Below are 22,360 nucleotides of genomic sequence, written 5' to 3'. Positions count from 1 at the left end.
CACACTTTTACAACAATTTGTGATGTCCATCTTCTTTAAAACAAAGAACACTGCAGCCATCCTGTTTTTTGTAAAACATTTAAAAAAAATATACCTTTATTCTGTACAATTTTCCTTATTCATTTTTGTTATTAACCTTTATTGTGCATCTACATCCAAAAACATTTTGTAGATTTATATTTCAGCTTACTAGTCCTTGTGGTGGCTTCAATAGTTTCAGTTTTTAGGCTTTTTTCACTTTATTGAACTGTTGATCCTGTCCTAGGATGACAATGCCTACACAGTGTCTGTTGAGGGACAGCATTGTCAGCCTAGACTGTTCTCCTGAATTTGACTACAGACACCTTCCTCTCTTCTTGACTACAGACACCTTCCTCTCTTCACAGGGAATAACTTATAACATTGTCTGAGATACCAGTCGAGTATATATGAAATTAAAAAAATAGAATTTCTTTAAGGATTGGATTTGGATACACTTTCAGCAAACCTGTGCTTTGCCCATTCAGAGAAATGAATCAGCATTGGGAGCTGGAGAAGGCGCATGTGACTCTTCCCATGTGACAGCGCTGGGCCAATCAGAGTTATCACGCAAGAAGTCCATAGCCCTTTGTAAGTTACAATTCTGGGGAGGGTTAAGTTAAAGAAAACATTATGCTTTTCCCTATACGAAAAAAACAAAGGAAGACATCAATCCTAACATAAAGAAGGATATTATATTAACTAAATCTAGCTAATTTTAACCTCTGCTTTCTTTGGTAGGCCCTGCTCACATATTGCCGATTTGGAATCGTGGGCAGAATCGTGGTGATTCTGCTCATGATTCCAAATTGCGGCAAAATGCGTAATGCATGTTTGGGTGCTACACATCCTAAATGGCCCCCTAAATGTGACGGGAATTTGCTGCTTTTGGCAAGCATCAAAAATCACAAGAATCACAACAAAAAGCGAAGTAAAATCTCTCCTGGCTCAGGAGTGACAAGTCACTTTAATGGGCTTCCCTATGCGTGACATGCTTTTCAACATGAGAATCGCGCAAACAAAATTGTGAGTGGGAACACAAGTCCCTGCTATCCGTAGTGTGAACAGGTCCTTATTGGTAGGGCAGCCAATATTTACTCTAGGAGTTAACACGCTTTAAATTTGGTGTCTGTGCCAACCCTTTCCACCAATTCACGATGACTCAAAGCATAGCTTACATAAAGCAAATGATAAAAAGCTCCAATTGCACCATGGGAACAGAATTTTTTATCCATGAGCAATGCCAACTAACCAGGTAAATATTTAAGTGGTTATAGAGGGTAAAGTTTTTTTATGCATGAAGATCAGAAAAACATCTGGCTGCAGCTTTCCCTGTAGCCCCCTCTAATACTTACCCAAGCCCCATCTCAATCCTGTGATGTGCATGAGAGCAGCAGCTCTCCTGGGTCTTTGCTTCCTCATTGGCTAAGACACAGCAGCAGGAACCATTGGCTGCTGTCAATCACAGCTAGTAAGGAGGAAGGGAGTGGAGATACAGGGATCACATGGTACCGGCAGTGGGCAGGTATACTGATCAGTCATCGGCTGTGTCCTGTGGACATGGATGTGCTTGAGGCCCATTCCAGGAGGATGTCCATCTGAAACGACAGTCATTTGACAATAGGCTGGGCGGAAAGGGGTTAAAAAAAAAAAAAGCATGAGCCTTTACTATCACTTTAAGGAGAATAAGTTGTCTGCACATATGTTATATTTTTGAAAGCCTAACTCCAGCCACATTTTTTCTTTTTAAATAGATTGGACATGAGTTATGCCGTGTACACACAACCAGACTTTTCGACGGACTAGGTCCATCAGTCTTCCAGATGGACTTTCGGCGGAGTTCCGGTGGACTTTCTGAATGAACGGACTTGGACTCACACAATCACACCAAAGTCCGACGGATTCGAATGTGATGACGTACGACCGAACTAGAATAAGGAAGTTCATAGCCAGTAGCCAATAGCTGCCCTAGCGTTGGTTTTTGTCCGTCGGACTAGCATACACACGAACGGATTTCTCGGTCCGGCGGGAAAATTTAAAACATGTTCTATTTCTAAAATCCACCGGATTTTTGGCAAGCAAAGGTCCGATGGAGCCCACACACGATCAAATTGTCTGACGGACTCGTTCTGTCGGACCTTTGCTGTCAAAAAGTCCGGTCGTGTGTACGCGGCATTAGAGATTCAATCTAGTTTCATTGCTTTTTCTCACTTCATTAGGAACAGGATAATAACTCAAGGACCTTACCTAGGCAAACATTTTTACTGTCTTTAAACCCATTGGAGACATTTCCTTTTACTTCCTTTCTCTCTCCCCTGTCAGCATGATACGAAGAGAGTGGAATCTGAGCAATAGGGACACCACCAGCAATACAAACTTAAAAAGTTCTAAACGATTCTATTCAAAATGAAAGAAAATTCTTTTGGTGATGTTGAGTTTAAAGCGGTGAATATATATAGAGACTTCCGCGCTCTATGGAAAAGATAGGAGAGGGCGAGAATAGCAAATGAAAAAAAGCAGCAATCACTAAATGAGTTGTCTCTCACTGGTAAAGGTAATTGAATAAAGATGTGATGCGCTAATTACAAAACATTCAAATAGCCACAACAAGACTAAAAATGTGCAATTATAGAGCTATATAAAGTGCAACCGTGCATAAATCAATCAGAGAATATCCCTATACATATATATCAATGAGTTAAAAAACCATGCCGGTGATTGATAAGTGCAAAAAAACACAAAAAAAAACACATAAATGTTTAACGTAAAAAATAAGATATAAGATATATGCACGTGTCCAGCGTGTAATATATATATACAAAGAAAAATAAATAAATATTAAATCGTGATTTGTATAAAATGTCCCATACACAATCAAATCAAAACGTGCAATTCGGTAAGCACACTCAATTAATCGTGCAATGTGCTGGGTAATGAGTCCATTCGTGGTGATCCGTGCAGGTGGTGTAAATGCTATGTAATTACCTCACTGCTGTGGGTAACACAGCGAAAATAGTAATGGACACAAATTTTAAACGTGCAATTCAGTAGGCACACGAGATTAAACGTGCAACGTGCTGGGTGATAGATCCATCCGTGATGGTCCGTGCAGATAGTCTTAATACTATGCAATTATCTCACTGCTGTGAGTAACAAAGAAAAATAAATAAATATTAAATCGTGCTTTGTATAAAATGTCCCATACACAATCAAATCAAAACGTGCAATTCGGTAAGCACACTCAATTAAACGTGCAATGTGCTGGGTAATGAGTCCATTCGTGGTGATCCGTGCAGGTGGTGTAAATGCTATGTAATTACCTCACTGCTGTGGGTAACACAGCGAAAATAGTAATGGACACAAATTTTAAACGTGCAATTCAGTAGGCACACGAGGTTAAACGTGCAACGTGCTGGGTGATAGATCCATCCGTGATGGTCCGTGCAGATAGTGTTAATACTATGCAATTACCTCACTGCTGTGAGTAACACAGCAAAAGATAGTAATGGGCACCAAGGTGATTGCAGGGATGGCTGTATAAACGAATTTTCTTTAGGAGACTTCTTATGGCTTCCTCATGGATGGTAGGTAAACTCAGAGGAATGAATCAGAGAAAACCGCCATAGTGTAGTTGTTTTTTAAAATATAGCAATTTATTTAAATGATTTAAAACTACTCACAAGTGAAGCAGGAAAAATAGACACATACGACAAACAGCAAATAAAACCGGATACCAACGTCACTTCCGGGCGTCCTACGCGTTACGTCGTCAAGACTTCAACTGGGATCACCTTGGTGCCCATTACTATCTTTTGCTGTGTTACTCACAGCAGTGAGGTAATTGCATAGTATTAACACTATCTGCACGGACCATCACGGATGGATCTATCACCCAGCACGTTGCACGTTTAACCTCGTGTGCCTACTGAATTGCACGTTTAAAATTTGTGTCCATTACTATTTTCGCTGTGTTACCCACAGCAGTGAGGTAATTACATAGCATTTACACCACCTGCACGGATCACCACGAATGGACTCATTACCCAGCACATTGCACGTTTAATTGAGTGTGCTTACCGAATTGCACGTTTTGATTTGATTGTGTATGGGACATTTTATACAAAGCACGATTTAATATTTATTTATTTTTCTTTGTTACTCACAGCAGTGAGATAATTGCATAGTATTAAGACTATCTGCACGGACCATCACGGATGGATCTATCACCCAGCACGTTGCACGTTTAATCTCGTGTGCCTACTGAATTGCACGTTTAAAATTTGTGTCCATTACTATTTTCGCTGTGTTACCCACAGCAGTGAGGTAATTACATAGCATTTACACCACCTGCACGGATCACCACGAATGGACTCATTACCCAGCACATTGCACGATTAATTGAGTGTGCTTACCGAATTGCACGTTTTGATTTGATTGTGTATGGGACATTTTATACAAATCACGATTTAATATTTATTTATTTTTCTTTGTATATATATATTACACGCTGGACACGTGCATATATCTTATATCTTATTTTTTACGTTAAACATTTATGTGTTTTTTTTTGTGTTTTTTTGCACTTATCAATCACCGGCATGGTTTTTTAACTCATTGATATATATGTATAGGGATATTCTCTGATTGATTTATGCACGGTTGCACTTTATATAGCTCTATAATTGCACATTTTTAGTCTTGTTGTGGCTATTTGAATGTTTTGTAATTAGCGCATCACATCTTTATTCAATTGAGTTTAAAGCGGTATTACATCCAAATAAAAATGCGTATGTATCAGCTTACCAATTCTTAAATTTAGTGGCTGCATTAGTATTCTTTTAGTATGATTTTTTCTTTCTGTTCACCTGGTTCTCTGCCAGTAACACACTTCCTTAGAGTGTCACCACTCTTTATGGAGGAGCAATGGAGACACCTATGGACAGCAGCATTGTCAATCTGGGGAGAGGCTAGAGCAGTGATGGCGAACCTTGGCACCCCAGATGTTTTAGAACTACATTTCCCATGATGCTCATGCACTCTGCAGTGTAGCTGAGCATCATGGGAAATGTAGTTCCAAAACATCTGGGGTGCCAAGGTTCGCCATCACTGGGCTAGAGTATAGCCCCATAGACATCAGATTTTCTGCTGATTTTTGTCTTCAGATTTACCAAAATCATGTAGTGCAAGGGCCTGCCTGATTGCATACAAATTGAAACTCCTAAGGTTTGACCTCATATGGTTTTGGTAAATCTGAAGGAAAAAAATCTGCTGAAAATCTGATAGTATGTATGGGGCTTAAGATGCACTAGCAGATTTAGATGAACTTTACCAACCAGTTAAAGCTGAATTCCAGCTAAGCAGTTATAGCAGCAGTTTTTTTTCCCCTTTTTGGATAAAGGTTATACATACATTAACCACTTCAGCCCCGGACCATTTTGCTGGTCAAAGACCAGACCACTTTTTGCGATTCGGCACTGCGTCGCTTTAACTGACAATTGCGCGGTCGTGCGACGTGACTCCCAAACAAAATTGACGTCCTTTTTTTCCCACAAATAGAGCTTTCTTTTGGTGGCATTTGATCGCCCCTGCAGTTTTTATTTTTTACGTATAAACAAAAATAGAGCGACAATTTTGAAAAAAATGCATTATTTTTTACATTTTGTTATAATAAATATCCCCCAAAAATATATCTAAAAATGTTTTTTTCCCTCAGTTTAGGCCGATACGTATTCTTCTACATATTTTTGGTAAAAAAAATCGCAATAAACGATTATTGATTGGTTTGCGCAAAAGTTATAGCGTTTACAAAATAGGGGATAGTTTTATGGCATTTTTATTAATAATTTTTTTTTACTAGTAATGGCGGCGATCCGCGATTTTTATTGTGACTGCGCCATTCGGATTTTTGACACATTTTTGGGACCATTGTCATTCATACAGCAATCACTGTAATATAAATGCAGTGATTCCTGTGTTAAATGACACTGGCAGTGAAGGGGTTAACCAGTGGGTGGCAGTGTAGGAGTTAAGTGTTCCTAGGGGTGTGTTACTAACTGTGGGGGGCTGGGCTTTAATTTAGTGAACACTGATCTCTGCTCCAATCACATGGAGCAGAGATCAGTGTCACTAGTTGCTAGGCAGAACAGGGAAATGCTGTTTACAACTGCATTTCCTCGTTCAGCCGCCCCGTGAGACGATCGTGGGTATGCCCGTGGCGATCGAGTCTGCGGAACCCCCGACCAGACTCACGGGGGTCCCGACCAGCACGCGAGCGTGCAGCCGGCGGCGCTCTTACGATGGCAGGGTGGCATTAAAGATTGGACATACCTGTTTGTCAATATGCCTACCCGTGCCATTCTGCCGACGTACATCGGCGTGCGCTGGTCGGGAACCGGTTAAATGAATAAAATGTGATCATTGTAAGCATCAGTTGGTGTTAAATGGTTTGTTTAAACCCTCTAACTGTCACTTTTGCTGGAGAGCTTTGTCCAGAAAAAATAAGTTGAAAAATTACATATTTGCTAGCCAGATCACCAGGTGCAAAAAAAGGAAGCAAAAGACTAATGCCACGCACACACGAGCGGAATGTCCTTCAGAAAAAGTCAGATGGAATCTTTTCATCGTATATTCTGATCGTGTGTATGCCTCATCGGACTTTTTAAAAAAAAATTCTGAAGGACCTAGAAATAGAACATGTTCTAAATAATTTAGACGCAACCAATTCCTATCGGGAAAACCGCTCGTCTGTATGCTGTTCCAAAGGACCAAAAATGACGCATGCTCGGACGCAAGTATGAGACGAAAGCTATTGGCTACTGGCTATTGAACTTCCTTTTTCTAGTCCCGTCGTACGTGTTGTACAGCACCGCATTCTTAATGATCAGACTTTGGTTTTATTGTGTATACGCAAGACATTTTCAGTGGAATTCCATCGGAACTCCGTCGGAAAAATCTTCAGAGTTTATTCCGATGGGAAAACTGGGTCGTGTGTACAGGGCATAAGCCTAGGTTCACATTGCTGTTGGTTAGAAATTGTGTGAGTTTAGCTGAACTCGAACAATTCAACTCGGCAATGCAGTCCGACTTCAGGGGCAATTTGTCAGACATCTGTGCGGGTTCCTGCACAGATGTCTATACAAATTACCCCCTAAAGTTAGGTAGTTCCTGTACTACTTTTGGGAATCGGTGCTGAGCTGCAAAGTCGACGCAGCAACAATTTGGACTGTGCCATTGCCGGCAATAGCCACCAACATGTCAAATCACATGCCAAATCGCTCCAATGTGAACCTGGGCTGAAAAAGGAAAGGGAATGTAACTACCACTTCTAAGAATTCGTAAGCTGTATTGTAATACATTTTTGTTTTTTGGGCTTAATACCACTTTAAGTCCTCTTGTCTGTCCATTTCAATATGTCAATTTTTTTCAGAAACTGTGGTTTGTCTGAAGTTTTATTATGTTGTCTGGCAAGTTTGGATAACATCACAAAACAATAGTGCAGCACTGAGATACATTAAAATGTATGTTTAATACAATAGTGCAGTGCAAATATAGCAAATTAATATGTGTCACCACAAATGTAAAAAATAAAACAAAGAAATACAAATGTAATGCTAAAAACTGTGAATTCAGTGATTGTTCAATTATAAAGGGAAATGACAGATGTGGATACCAAACATCTTCATGATAAACCACAAAGCACTTTGGTGTGCAACAGAGGGAGGCTTACCAGAATCATATGACCCCCAATTAAGAGTGGTCAACCAGCGCTTGTGTATCAATCCAAGGTTTCCAGCTTTTCTCAAAACCACATGTCAAACAATGGTACTGCTGCGTTGTACTAGATCACTGTGCCTATATGCTTAGTTGAACACAGGATCAAGAAAAAGAAAAATACACGCTCTCCTTAGGGTAATCTTGATTAAAACACCAATTTAATGTGGTAAATACACTTACAATAAAGAGATGACAACCAGGCACTTCATATCATATAAACAACGCATATTTCAGAATCCAAGATGGCCTGGGCGGGTTCGCATATGCATAAGTGTTCCGCCTCTGCCCTACTAGTTTCATCAAAGATAGCATAAGCAGGAGCACGTGTGTCAACTTGTAAAACAACCCATTCAGTTTAACTTCCCTGGCGGTATGATTATTTCAGATTTTTAATGCTCAAAGCGGTACAACGTTTTGCATGGAAATTTGGCGTTTTATATTGTAGGCCCCAAGCCTGTAATTCTTAGGAACAACTCACTTAAATCTGTCCAAACAAGAGTCTGGTATGATAACATTTGAAACACGAAATCATAATTTATAATATAATTAACTATAAATAATTTTAACAAATAATAATATAATAATAAAAATTATTCAATAATGTAATCAAATCAAAAACACAGAAATTTGCTCAGTTGCAGAATTGCCGCTGTCATTACTTTCAGTGTTTGACGGATTTCCTCACGAATCGCTATCGCTCAATTCTGCAAGTGATTCTAATTTATTATTGCTGTTTTCTAGCTGGTCTAAAACCCCTTTTGATGTTTTTTGGTTGTTTTTGGGACGGTTTTGGTTGCTATGGACAATCTCCAGTTTCCAGGCAGAAAGAACAGTATTTATAATATAAAAACTGCATGCAGGGCACTGGACAAACCACTAGGGACAAAAGGGATGTGAAATTATTTGATACAGTAATGTAATATGTAAGATTACAGTCTACTGTATGTATTGTGTGTGTTTCACTTTTTCAATTTGGCTCCGTGCTCCGTCCCCTGCGTCGCAGCGCTCGCAGGGAACGAAGCCTGGCAATGTAATACATTGAGCGGAGACACAGCTCACACACACACAGCAGGAAGACATCGCAGGATCCTGGGGACAAGGTAGGTAACTGTACCTGGATGCTTCGGTGTGATCCCGAGTGCAGCTCGGGGTTACCGCTTTTGGTAGTGAGAATTCACCCCAAGCCACACTCGGGAATACTGCCATGAAGGTTAAAAGTTATAAAAAACATTCAAGACTTGCTTTGCTGACATTCCTTCTTCCAGATCCTGCTTGCTATTTCACTACATTGATCCCTGACTTCTGGCTTGGCTGACTATCCGTTCTGGTTACTGAACTTTGGCTATGTTTTGACCACGTTTGTTCCTTTTACTTTTATTATTAAACAAGTGTGATTTAACTGTACTTCTGTCTGGGTCTGATTTCATGGTTTCTAACAACTTCTTAAGGAAAAGTCAACCATGAAGAGTACCTCGGATTTATATATGTTTTATAGTAGATGGAGAGGAGAATGCAAAAAATAGGCTATGTGCAGTAGAAGGAAGGATTCAGCTAGGGCTGAAACATTTGTGACCAGGAATGCCTTTGAACCATAAGCAGTGGCTCCTACCAAGAGGAATGCGTTCAAGTTTGATTTTGATGGGAAAGCTATCAAGGTGGAAATAAGGGAATATAATGAATATAACCAATGTTGTTTTGTTTTTTTCTGATAACTAAAATATTTTTTAGCATGCAATAGAAAAATAAGTTTGCCAGGTATAAGAGAAAAAGCTTAGACAAAGCTGTGAACATTTATATATAGGTTTCACAAGGTGTTCAAATGACAAAAGTTTAAAAACAAATACACTAGCCATGGATTGAGAATTCAACAACAGGGGAAATGAGTCAGGCTTGTGAAGGTGTGGGCCTAGGAGTGAATCTGTCAACTGAGCCTCCTTACCAACTAGTGCCAGAATAATATGTATGTCTGTCTTAAGTGTAAAAGGCTACCCCAAAGCACCCTTCCCATGTTGAGGGCATGTGGCCTGGTACAGTTCAGAAGGGGGGACCTCTCTTTCTCGTCCCCCTTCTTTTACTGCGGTCTGCCAGTAAGCATTCTCGGATAAGGGTCTGGTATGGATTTTTGGGGGGACCCCCACGCCATTTTTTTTTTGTTAAAATTTTGGCACGGGGTTTCCCTTAATATTTTTCTTTTAAATTTCGGTTGGGGGTTCCCCTTAATATTCATACCAGACCCAAAGTGACTTGTAATGGAGTGGGGGGATCCCAAGTTGTTTTTTTCAATTATTTTATCTGTATTGCCAGGGCCGACAATTCATTACAGCCGCAAGTACTTTTAAATTACTTTATTCCTTTAGAAATGTCATTTTTTTTTTGCATTGATACTTGTCCCCTGGGGTAGGACCCAGGTTCCCAAACACTTTTTATGACAATAACTTGCATATAAGCCTTTAAAATTAGCACTTTTGATTATTCATGTTCGTGTCCAATAGACGGTGTTCGCATGTTCGAACAAATTTTCTGCCTGTTTGCATGTTCTGTTGCAAACCGAACCAGGGAGTGTTTGGCTCAATCCTAGTTATAAATGACAAATTTAGGCCTTACATTCCAAATGCTCTGTAGGCCTAACATTTTATTGGAACATCACTTACATGAAGTTCTGAATCAATTTAGCTCAAATCCAAAGGTTATTGCAGAAGAAATGGATGATCCCGCCCCCTCTGACATCACATGATTTCATAGGAAGGTGGGGTCGCCCGTTTTATGTCACTGAGTGGCCCCGCCCTCAACTATATAACAGCTGTCATCGAGAAGAAGCATCACTCAGTGGGAGCCTTCCATGGAGGTGGAGCTGTTGCCATTTTTTTTTCTTTTCTTTTCAGCTCGTCAGGCTCGTCAGGCGGCGTGAGATGGATCATTTTTTTGGGGACTTGACCCAAAGTGTTTCCTGTCTTTTTTACTATTGTTGACACTTTTTTTGTAAAATGGTAGGTACAATGAACCCGTTACCACATGGTGGGGAGGCCAGGATCTGGGGTCCCCTTGTTAAAGGGGGCTTCCAGATTGCGATAAGCCCCCTACCCGTAGACCCCCACAACCCTGGGCAAGGGTTGTGGGGATGAGGCCCTTGTCCCCATCAACATAGGGACAAGGTGCTTTGGGAGGCTACTCCAAAGTACCCTCCCCATGTTGAAAGCATGTGGCCTGGTATGGTTCAGGAGGGGGCACTCTTTCGTTCCCCCCTCTTTTCCTGTAGCCTGCCAGGTTGCACACTTGGATAAGGGTCTGGTATGGATTTTGGGGATCCCTACACTATTTTGTTTTTAATTTTAGCACAGGGTTCCCCTTAAAATCCATACCAGACCCTTTGATTTTGGGGGGCCCCTATGCCATTTTTTAAAAATTTGGCACAGGGTTCCCCTTAATATCCATACCAGACCTGAAGAGCCTGGTAATGGACTGGGGGGAACCCATGCTGTTTTTTTCAATGAGTTTTATTTATATTGCCAAGACCTGACAATTCATTACAGCCGTGATCAGTTTTGAATTACTTTTTTTTCCTTTAGAAATTTAATTTTGCTGTGGTACGGTTCTAAACATGAAAATACTATAGACATAATTTTTATTGTTTCACTTTAAGAATCATTAAAATTACTGCTCCCGGAAAAACTGCAGTTTTTAGAACTTTTTTTTTTTGCATTGATACATGTCCCCTGGGGCAGGACCCGGGTCCCCAAAGACTTTTATGACAATAACTTGCATATGAGCCTTTAAAATGAGCACTTTTGGTTTTTCATATGAGTGTCCCATAGTCTTTAACGGGGTTCCACGGCTTTCGAATTTGCCACGAACACTGCATAAAGTTTGTTGTTCGCCGAATCTCTGAACAACCAAAGTTCGGCTCAAACGTATGCTCGGGCCAAACCGTGCCCCCATCCCTAGTCAAGATCCACACATACCAGACACCCAACATGATTTATTCTTCCAAAGCAAATATACCTTTGCCTACTGGTACTGACTAGTATTGCAATGTTTCTCTCCCTCACTTAGCAAATATGACCTTGATGCTGATGTGTAGACACCAACGACCTCCTTATTAACCAATGATGTCACTGGTTCCTAAGGTGCTGGTAGCTGGAAGGTTGTAATGATGCGATGGAAGGTTGTAATGAAAACCTGTGGCTTTGTGTGAACAAAAGTCAGGGTTGATCCACCCACTGTCAAGGCACCCCTGAAGAAATAAAGGCACCCCCAGGGTGCCTAGGCATTCCTGGTTGAAAAGGGCTGCTCTAAACTGCCCCATCCCCAGACTATTTATGTGCTCTGCAAGGATTGGCTAAAACTTCATAAATATTCAGGCTGCTCATTGACCTACTCCACTCCTATGTTCTAGAGCTTTCCAGAAAGCAGGAGTAAGCAACCATGCCTGCAGTTGGTAAGACCATGATCAATTTAAAGCAATTAGCAGCTGCCCCACTGATTACAGAGGAGCTTTAGAAAAAGAGCTAAATTTACCTGACAGCCTAGCACAGTGATGGCGAACCTTGGCACCCCAGATGTTTTAGAACTACTTTTCCCATGATGCTCAACTACACTGCAGAGTGCATGAGCATCAGGGGAAATGTAGTTCCAAAACATCTGGGGTGCCAAGGTTCGCCATCACTGGCCTAGCACCTAAGTAGGAGGGTGCAACACTTCACTGGGTATATGCAAGATTTTACAACCGTTTTAACACTCAGGCCCAGGACACTACTTATCTGTAAGGGACTAAAATGCTTGTTAGCAGGATTCTCTGCATATATTCAGTTAGGTATTGCAATATTTAGTTAGCTTAGGACTTTGCAGTGAATATACTTTCCAACAAGGTTCTCTGTTAATGTACTTTATATGGACAAGTATGTATTTACTGTATGTTCAGCTTTGTACAAATTACAATTTCACAACATAAAGAACAAATTCAGTAAATGCAACTACAAAACGTCAAGTTTCTTCTGCTTAATTGAAGAGTTCAAATTGTTTAGCTAGCTGCCTAGCTGTACATAGAGCTGCATGCCACAAGAGCAGTATATAACATGATGGCTGATCATTAGGGAATTTTCTTTCTTTCTTACACATATTAATAATTTCACATCACACAGCTGAATATTAACCACTGAACTGTGGCTTACTGGGAAATTAATAACAAAGGATAGTGAGAAATGGGCTGAAAATTCTCAACAGAGCCCAGTAGGTATTCATACAATTAATATAAAAAAAAAAATGTTAAAAAGGCAATAATTTTAATAATCTACAATGTGTAAGTTTAAACATGTATTACTAATGAAGGGAGAGACTCGACACTGATTTTCCCATGAATGTAAAAAAATGCATATTTTGACGGCAGCAAAACATTGCCATGCAATGACAAATTATCATGAAATAATTCTTACATGGCATCGCATTGACTTTTGAAATTATCACACAGATACAGGAGTGACTTTGATTTACTAATCAATAATATATCAGCTGAACCCAGATTGCTTTCAAGCTAAAAGATATTGTACTGCAATATGTGTAGCTCCACTAACTGCATTTACTGTAAAAATGCATTTAGCAAGACAAATTTATAACTCAAAATTCACTTTGCAACTGCTACTTTTTTTCTCAATGTGTGACAAAATTGTTTACTATTGTAGTTATGCTGTTATTTCAACTCAAATTTTCTGGTTTATTGCTTGCTATTTTTCTTGCCTTTCTGTTCTGCAGGACTGAGAAGCAAAGGCATGTAGCAATTAATAAGATGTCTTAGTGGTGAAATGGCTGTGGATTTGTTTTGTATAAGAACATGGGATGAAAAGACTAAAGGATGAAGGTATACATCCAGGCTGGGAACTACAAGGAAGACCGAGGACTGAGAATTGTGCATTTCTATTAATATATGGATTTGGCTGATGATTTTGATCTTTTGAAGATGACATCTCAGCATATAAAGAAATGTAAATATCATTATTTATTTGTCTGTACTTGCATTAACAAGTCCATTTTTCTTAAGAATGTCTTTGGGAGGCTGAAATGTATTATCTAAGCTGACATTATACTTCAACTGAATTTTTTATTTATTTTTTACCAGAATTTTGATGATGCTGTAATCCTGTGGCCTTTTCCATGATGCTGCATTTTGTTTACTTAAAACAGAGCCCCACTAAGCATTATGTTTAAACTGGAATTATTTAATTTCATAAAAAAAGTAAGTGATGAGAAATCAGTTTATGTTTTTGAGATCCCAATGCCCAAATTCGTCATCCACATTTGAAAAGATTTAAATTAAACTGGAGTTGTTTGATCTCAGCACAGCATAATTGTCAGCTGTGAGGGGAAGACACAGCATTGGTATCACTGGTACTTAATATTATTTAAAAAAAATGTTTTTCATTGATAACAAATTTTAGCCATGTAAATAGATAATATAGAAGATGAGTATTTTATATATATACCAATTGCAGCCAGTAGATGTCAAGCATGAGGCAAAGACTACGTTTTTGCCAACTTATTGCTATAGACGTGAATAGTATGGTAAGAAATTGCAAACAAACAGCTGAATGAAATGCCTCTAGCAGCAATGACAACAATATCTTAAAAATATCAGTTCTTGGAAGTGCAGTCACTGTAGATCTGAGGGGAAGATCTAAAATGAGGGGAATCTCTACTGATTATATCATCCAATCATGTGCAAGCAAATGTATGTCCCTCTCAGATCTACAGTGACTGCACTTTCAAATGCAGTTGCAGTGCACTTGGAAGTGCATAGTGGATTTGCCTTTAGTAAATAGCCACCACCCCCATTCCCCAAGCACCCCCCCCCCGTGTGTTACTGTGCATGTTTTAATGCAATGTATACGTGTCTGTGAAGTTTTTTGTTTATTCACATCATGCGATAACTAGAAGTAGTTTGTCAAATTCAGCTGGACTTGTTCTGTATTGTTGAAGATGTTTTGAAACTTGTCTGTACTACATTTTGTCAGAAAAATACTCCAGGCATACTGTAACTGTTAGCCCTTGTACACACGTCGGATTTTGTCAGTCGGATTTTGTCAGACGGATTTTGCCCGAAACGTTTGTATAAACACGGTCGGACAAAGTTGTCGGAAAATCCGATCGTTCAGAACGTGATGACGTTATTTCGTTACGACGGGACTACGTTCAGGCTAGTCGCCAATAGCTTTGATGTAGGAATTTGATCTGAGCATGCGTGGCACTTTGTCCGATCGGAATTCTCTACACATGATCGGAGCATGTCTGATCGGAGCATTTCGTCTGAAAATTTTACCAACAAGTTGGAAAACTTGGTCCGTCGGAGTAAACAGTCCCATGGAGACCACACACAGTCGGAATATCCAACAAAACAGTCCGATCAGACACATTCCGACAGAATCTCCAACCGTGTGTACAAGGGCTTAGTCCTTCAATCTACTAGGTTGAAGGTGCAAATTATTGTCAAAGTGCCACTGTAGAGATGCTAAAATAAACTTATATGTGAAAGACAGATGGTGTTGGAGGCTCCACCCCTATTCAATTATAGTTGTTCCAGTTTAACTTAGATGGCCTCTTTTATGTGTTTTTGGAACCAGTTGTCTTCTCTGTCCAAAATGTGCACCTCGCTGTCTCCAAAAAAATTTCCCTTTTCCTTAAGGTGCAGTAAAACCATTGGGTCCGAAAAACCTTTCTCTCTTATCCATCGATTTGCTAAGAGGTTGCTTTGCTTTGTCTTCCCAAAGTTACAGGTCTTTGCATTACTCACTATACTGCACTGCATACATGAAGTTATTTCACTTGTGTTTTGGTCTTTTGGATTTACAAGCTTTTGTTTCAGTGTATTGCTAAGTGTAAAAGACACAGGATGCAAGTTTAAAAATTCTTCTGAATTTTTATGACACTCCAGCTAGATATGTAGATTATTATGTATGTTCTGCTTACAGAGCGGCCGTGTATAGTGTGTGGACGGAGATAGTTTGAGCTAGTATTTGATATACATATATATATATATATATATATATATATATATATATATATATATATATATTTATATATATATACCAGCTACCATTGACCCCAGTGTCCCTCCCAACCTGGCTTTTGCATTGGTGAATGCTTCCAACTTTATCATACATCCCTAAAATATTAGCCCATATTTTTAATCATTTCCATCATCTGTGCTGACCATTTTCCATGCTTCCCCAAATAACCATGCCACTGCCTTTCACATGAACTGACCCTGTCCTGTTTTTTGACTATGCCTCTGCCTACCGTTTGGACTGCTTCCACGTGAACTGACCCTGGCCTGTTTTATCAACTGCGCTAAAGCCTCCCGCTTGGACTGCTTACACGTGAACTGACCCTGGCCTGTTTCATGGACTACGTTTTTGCCTACCGCTTGGACTGATCTGTTGCCCTGCTACTGTAGTACACAGGGGTCTCACATATGTAAGGGGCTCCAGAATTGTTTTTCCAGATGGAGAAAACAATTTGCTTTCTCCGGTTTCAGAATTTCCGGATTAGGTTCTGGAGTCCGGAGGCTTCATAGAGATTTGGGTGGGTCGAAGCCTCTACCCCTGTGCCCCTGTGCGCAGGTCTTACCTGACTGTGGCCCTCAGCCTGCTACTGACTTACTGCCATCATGCCTCTGCCTGCCTCATGAATGGACCACACTGCTACCTGGACTATGCAAATAATTAGCTGTAGCAAGAGGCAGTATGTTTATGAAGGGCTGGAGAGTGGTACAATGAGTGTCTGCAGGTAACAGTGTACCAGGACTAATATTTTGGCTGTGCTGGCTGTCTCTGCCTGTACAATTTCTACTGATTGTGCTGTGCTGATAATATCCTTGTGCTGACTATAGACAATATTCCTGCCTTTTGCCTGGATAATTATTATTGCTGTCGCTAAGCACATCCCTGCCTGCAGCCTGGACCAGTGCTCTCCTCTGTGGATACTACTAAATGCACAGGTAATGCTTTTTTTTCTTTTTACCCTTTCCGCAATAGAATATATTTTGGATTGTAATTCTTGGTATGTACATGCTATGTGTTAGAAATATGAAGGGTCTTCAAAAATGGTAGGTTGCCAGGAAATTATTTGTCATTTATGCTCCTAGACTGCCTGATGGTGCTATTTGGATGTTGGGCCTTTGTATGTGGCCAGGCTGTTTAAAAGTCTCACACATGTGGTATTGCCATACTCAGGAGGAGTAGCAGAATGTATTTTGGGGTGTCATCTTTGCTATGTACCTGCTTTTTTTTGTTTATAGCGCAAAAAATAAAAACCGCAGAGGTGATCAAATACCACCAAAAGAAAGCTCTATTTGTGGGAAAAAAAGGACCCAAATTTTGTTTGGGTACAGCATCGAACAACCGTGCAACTGTCAGTTAAAATGACGCAATGTCAAATTGTAAAAAGTCCTCTGGTCAGGAAGGGGATAAAATATTCTGGGGCTGAAGCAGTTAATGTATCCCAATAATTTATTTCAGTTTTCATAAAAATGTTTAGTAGTTTTTGTCACCATATTTAGCCCTGCCATTGAGTTAATAGGGTTGATTTACCAAAGGCAGATTGGTCGTTCACTTAACAAGAGAAGTTACACTTGCAAGGGAATTTTCCCCAGAGCTTAGTGAATGTGATGAAATTGCAAAGAATCACACATAAGGAAAAAAAAAACTGAATTGTTGATTGCACATCATTGGATAATGAAAATCAGTAGACCTAGACCTTATTCATTAAGATCTGGGGAAAGTGTCCTTGCATAGAGCTGCCTCCCTCGCAAAGTGAATTGAATATTTGTCTTTAGTAAATAATGTCAAAAATTAGGCAGCATATAATACCCACTACATTAACCACTATGGATGTAGCTATTAATATAACATAACAGTTTATTTATCAAGTAAAAAATAAAGTGAAAGCCTATAATATCAAAAGTTCTTCTTATGATAGTGTGTCTAGCGTTCCTGCTCCTCATTCCAGCATCCTGGTTTTGGCTGTGGCATTCTCCTTGTCTTTCTATCTACCTGCAAGGTGATTGATGTGGCCAGTCTCTGGGTAAAGACCAAACCTGATTTAAGCTAGCGAAGTCTGCAGTCTCATGCTTGTAATAGCATGTGCAATACCTGATCAAGCTACCTGTTTGTCTGCTCTGCTGGATTTTATACCTCATTGATGACCTCGGATTGGATATCGACTATACTCTGAACTCTGCCTGCCTTTTGACTTCTGACATTGACTCTGACTATTCTGAACCTTGCCTGTCTGCCAACTGCAAATATCTATTTGCTTTACTCAGTTTGTGCATGCCCTGGTGTGGTAGCCAGGCACTATAGCATTGTGTATAGACCAGGGGGCAACTGAATACCAGTAGGCCTGCTTACCTTATGGGAAAGGAGCCACTGACCACCATTGTTAGGGGTAATCATGACACAAATATATCTGAATGGGCCCTAAGGCATCTCCTTAATGTAATTCTAATAATTAAGAAGAGTTCCTGAGATATCACTAAACTCCTTAGCAGTAGCTTTTCCCCACTATACAGGCACATGTACATGTACCAGAATCAGCTAAAAACAAAAGGAATTACAATTCATTTCTGAATGATCCCTGGCAAAGTTTTCATAGTGATAAAACAGTTAGGGTGGAACTTGGAGAAGTCGACAAGTTGAGAAACCGTACCACCCAGATTGAAGAGCATGGTGTACAGTTGAGAAGCCGTACCACCCACTTGAAGAGCCTGGTGTACAGTGACCGTTTAGATTATTATTGTAAGAAATCTCCCAGCACGTATACTCCATAGTGCACTTGTTGATGCTATTGAAATGTATTTTGTTTTTAACTGGTTAAGGCTTATGACCATGTCTTGTATAAAGGGAAAGGTTCCTCTTAAGGACTTATTTGAGAGATATTCCAAAGACTTCTCGGGATTATAAATAGGAGATAGCTAAACTTTTTATGACCTATTTATATATGTCTGGTGAGTTCCTGTCAGTTTATCCTCAACTTTGGCCCGAACATACACCAGTTAATGTTGGATATTGTCACAAGAAGAAACATTTTGAGATTTGCTGTTTATACAGTTGGTTAGAGAGTGAGATATAGTAGTGCAGTGCTCTTTTGATTTTACACTGTCACTGAGATAGCAAACTTGCTTTGCTACATGTTTTAAAGAAATTATGATAGGACGCTGGTAAATTATAAACACATATGGATTTTTCTTATTAAGAAATCTGTTCAACAAAATTACAAAATACAAAAAGAATATAGATTATTTTCAACTCAAACAAATGCAAAATACTCACTTGTGATTACAAGGCATTTCTTGTCAATCAACATAAGGTGACAGATTTGCCTGATATGCAGTAGATTCACAATAACTGCCGCAACTTTCCTCTTTTTCATCAGGCAAGTAGAAAGCTTTTAACAATTTGAGAAACATCCTTATACAATTAAAATAAAACAAGGGAATCTTGTGAGCATGTGTCTACCAGGATCCACAGCTGTGTGGCTCCTATAGCTGAAGGGGAAACTAAGCAACCAGGGGAATATTTTTAACCCAGACATGGCAATTTTATTATTGTAAAGTGTATCTAAACCAAAAAACAAAAAGTAATTCTGCCAGTCCTAGGATGACAATGCTTACTCATCTTTTTGCATCACGACAGCAGAAACAAGATAGGACAACAGAACTGGGACCCTCTCCTATTCTCGAAAACAGAGGTTCTGTAGTCCTCAGAGATAGTGGGTATTAAGGCTTTTTTTTTAATAACATGCTAAACCTTTCATGCCTTAACCTATTGACATATATATATATATATATATATATATATATATATATATATATATATATATATATTTTAGCAGAGACCCTAGAGAATAAAATGGCGATCGTTGCAATATTTTATGTGACATGGTATTTGCACATCGCTCTCTCAAACACAATTTTTTGGGAAAAAAGACACTATCATGAATTAAAAAAAAAAACTAAACAGTAAAGTTAGCCCATTTTATTTATTTTTTTTGTATAAATGAAAACGATAATGCTACAGCGAGTAAATAGATACCTAACATGTCATGCTTTGAAATTGTGCACATTCGTGGAATGGCGACAAACTATGGTATCTAAAATTTTCCATAGGCAACGCATTAAAATATTTAACGGTTACCAGGTTAAAGTTACAGAAAAGGTCCTTTGCTAGAATTATTGCAGTCACGCTGATGATTGCGGCGATACCTCACATGCGTGATTTGAACCCTTTACATTGGCAGGCATGACTTACGTATGCGTTTTCTTTGCTGCACAAGCACGTGGGGACAAGGAAGCTTAAAAATATTTTTTTCTTATTTATTTTAGTTTTTAATTTTTTTTTTACATTATCCCTTTAAAAAAAAAACTGATCACATTTATTTCTGTTACAAGGAATGTAGGTGAAAAGTCCTCTTTATGGAGGGATCTGGGGTCTAAAAGACCCCCAAATCCCTCCTTTGCACTTAAAAGTATTCAGAGCGCCAAAATCAGTAGTTCTAAATACTGTAATTTTTTTTAAATTGGCAAAATTTGCAACCAAGTAAACCGGAGATGACATCTGGATTTTGATTCCGGGATTTTTCATCAGAGACCCGATCAAAGCCAAATTCAGCTTTGTTTGGGTTTCAGCCTAAGCAGTGGATGTGCCGGATGGTGGCTTGGGGTCTCCCGGTGGGAAGGGAGGCCTAGGAAGAGCGGCGGAAGACTGGTGGGAGGGAGGACTTCCCCTCATGCTCCTTTAGGATAACAGCCGAGCAGCTTTTAGCCACATCATTGTTATCACTAAAAAGCCAACCGCTGACTCTAAAAAATGGTATTGGTGTGATTCCTGCAGCTGCAGGCATCAATCCAGTACATCCCCTTCAAGCCATGAACGCAAATTTGCATATGGTCGGCGTGAAGGTGTTATACTTACCTGCTCTTTGTAATGATATTGCATAGCGTAACCCCCAAACTTACTTTTCTGGGCCCCCCTGCTGGTTCTCTCCGCTCCTCCTCTTCTGTGTGTGCCCCATTAGCAAGCCTCTTGCTATGGGGGCACACCTGCATGCTTGCCCCTGAGCCAAGCTGTGTGCATCAATAGACAAACAGTGCAGCTGGTCCCCGCCCTCACTGACTCCTCACAGGATTTGACAGCAGCGGGAGTCTTTGTGTCAGTGAGAAGAGGAACACAAACCAGCAACACTGCAGATGGGCACAGCGTTGGATCAAAATAAAACTTAGGTAAGTATAGGGAGGTGGAGGGGTTGGGAAATACAATTACTGGGACTTTTTTTTTTACCTTAATGCAGGGAATGCCTTGAGGTAAAAAAATGTGTTGCCTTTTGAAGCTCTTTAACCTTGTGTAATTAAACACAATAAACCCTGCTCTATGGTGTATATTATGGGGGTAGCTGCCTGCACTATCATTACCCTGTGTAGGTTAATCTGGATACAAAAAAATAAAAAGTGTGTGGCACTGCCTACCTAAATTAAACCTAAAAGATAAATATAAATATACTACTGTGAATTAAATACAAGTGCGCCGTAGTGCATACCCAGAGTTAATAAAGCTATTCACAAAATATTCAGAACATAAAACATAAATAAAATATCATCTGAATATACAATGAAAGCACTCTATGCTGTGATCAATGCAAAAAAGTACAAATTATTTAAAGTTCATATGCTGTAATAAGAAAAAAGTGCTCAATGCTCCATATGCATTTATTGAGTGTTTCAGGTGCAACACTCTGTGCTACTGTCCTATGTGTCCTTACTCGCCAAGGCAATGGAATGTCAGCATATTGCTTAATGGCAGAAGATAGGGTCAGCTTCTGCCTTGCCTTTCCTCACATTGTCATTCCGTGCACATGTTTTTATTTTTCCTAAATTACTTTTTATTGATTTTCATGTTGACAAATTTAAAAACATACATTATCAAAATGTAAGAAGATTGCATTATCAAAATGTAAGAAGATTGCCAAGACCCTGAAACTGAGCTGCAGCACAGTGGCCAAGACCATACAGTGGTTTAACAGGACAGGTTCCAGTCAGAACAGACCTCACCATGGTCAATCAAAGAAGGTGAGTGCAAGTCCTCAGCATCATTTCCAAAGGTTGTCTTTGGGAAATAGATGTATGAGTGCTGCCAGGATTGCTGCAGAGGTTGAAGGGATGGGGGGGTCAGCCTTTCAGTGCTTAGACCGTACACTGCACACTGCATCAAATTGGTCTGTATGGCTGTTGTCCCAGAAGGAATCCTCTTCTAAAGATGATGCACAAGAAAGCCTGCAAATATTTTGCTGAAGACAAGCAGACTAAGGACATGGATTACTTGAACCTTGTTCTGTGGTCTGATAAAACCAAGATAAACTTATTTGGTTCAGATGGTGTCAAGCATGTGTCCCGGCAACCAGGTAAGTAGTACAAAGACAGTCTTGCCTACAGTCAAGCATGGTGGTGGGAGTGTCATCATCTGGGGCTGCATGAGTGCTGCCAGCACTGGGGCGCTACATTCATTGAGGGAACCATGATTGCCAACATGCA

The sequence above is a fragment of the Lithobates pipiens genome, unplaced genomic scaffold (assembly GCF_037356315.1).
Source record: "Lithobates pipiens isolate NorthernLeopardFrog02 unplaced genomic scaffold, aLitPip1_a1.2 Scaffold_3, whole genome shotgun sequence".
Lineage (NCBI taxonomy): Eukaryota > Metazoa > Chordata > Amphibia > Anura > Ranidae > Lithobates > Lithobates pipiens.
Note: the sequence above shows the minus strand (reverse complement) of the source record.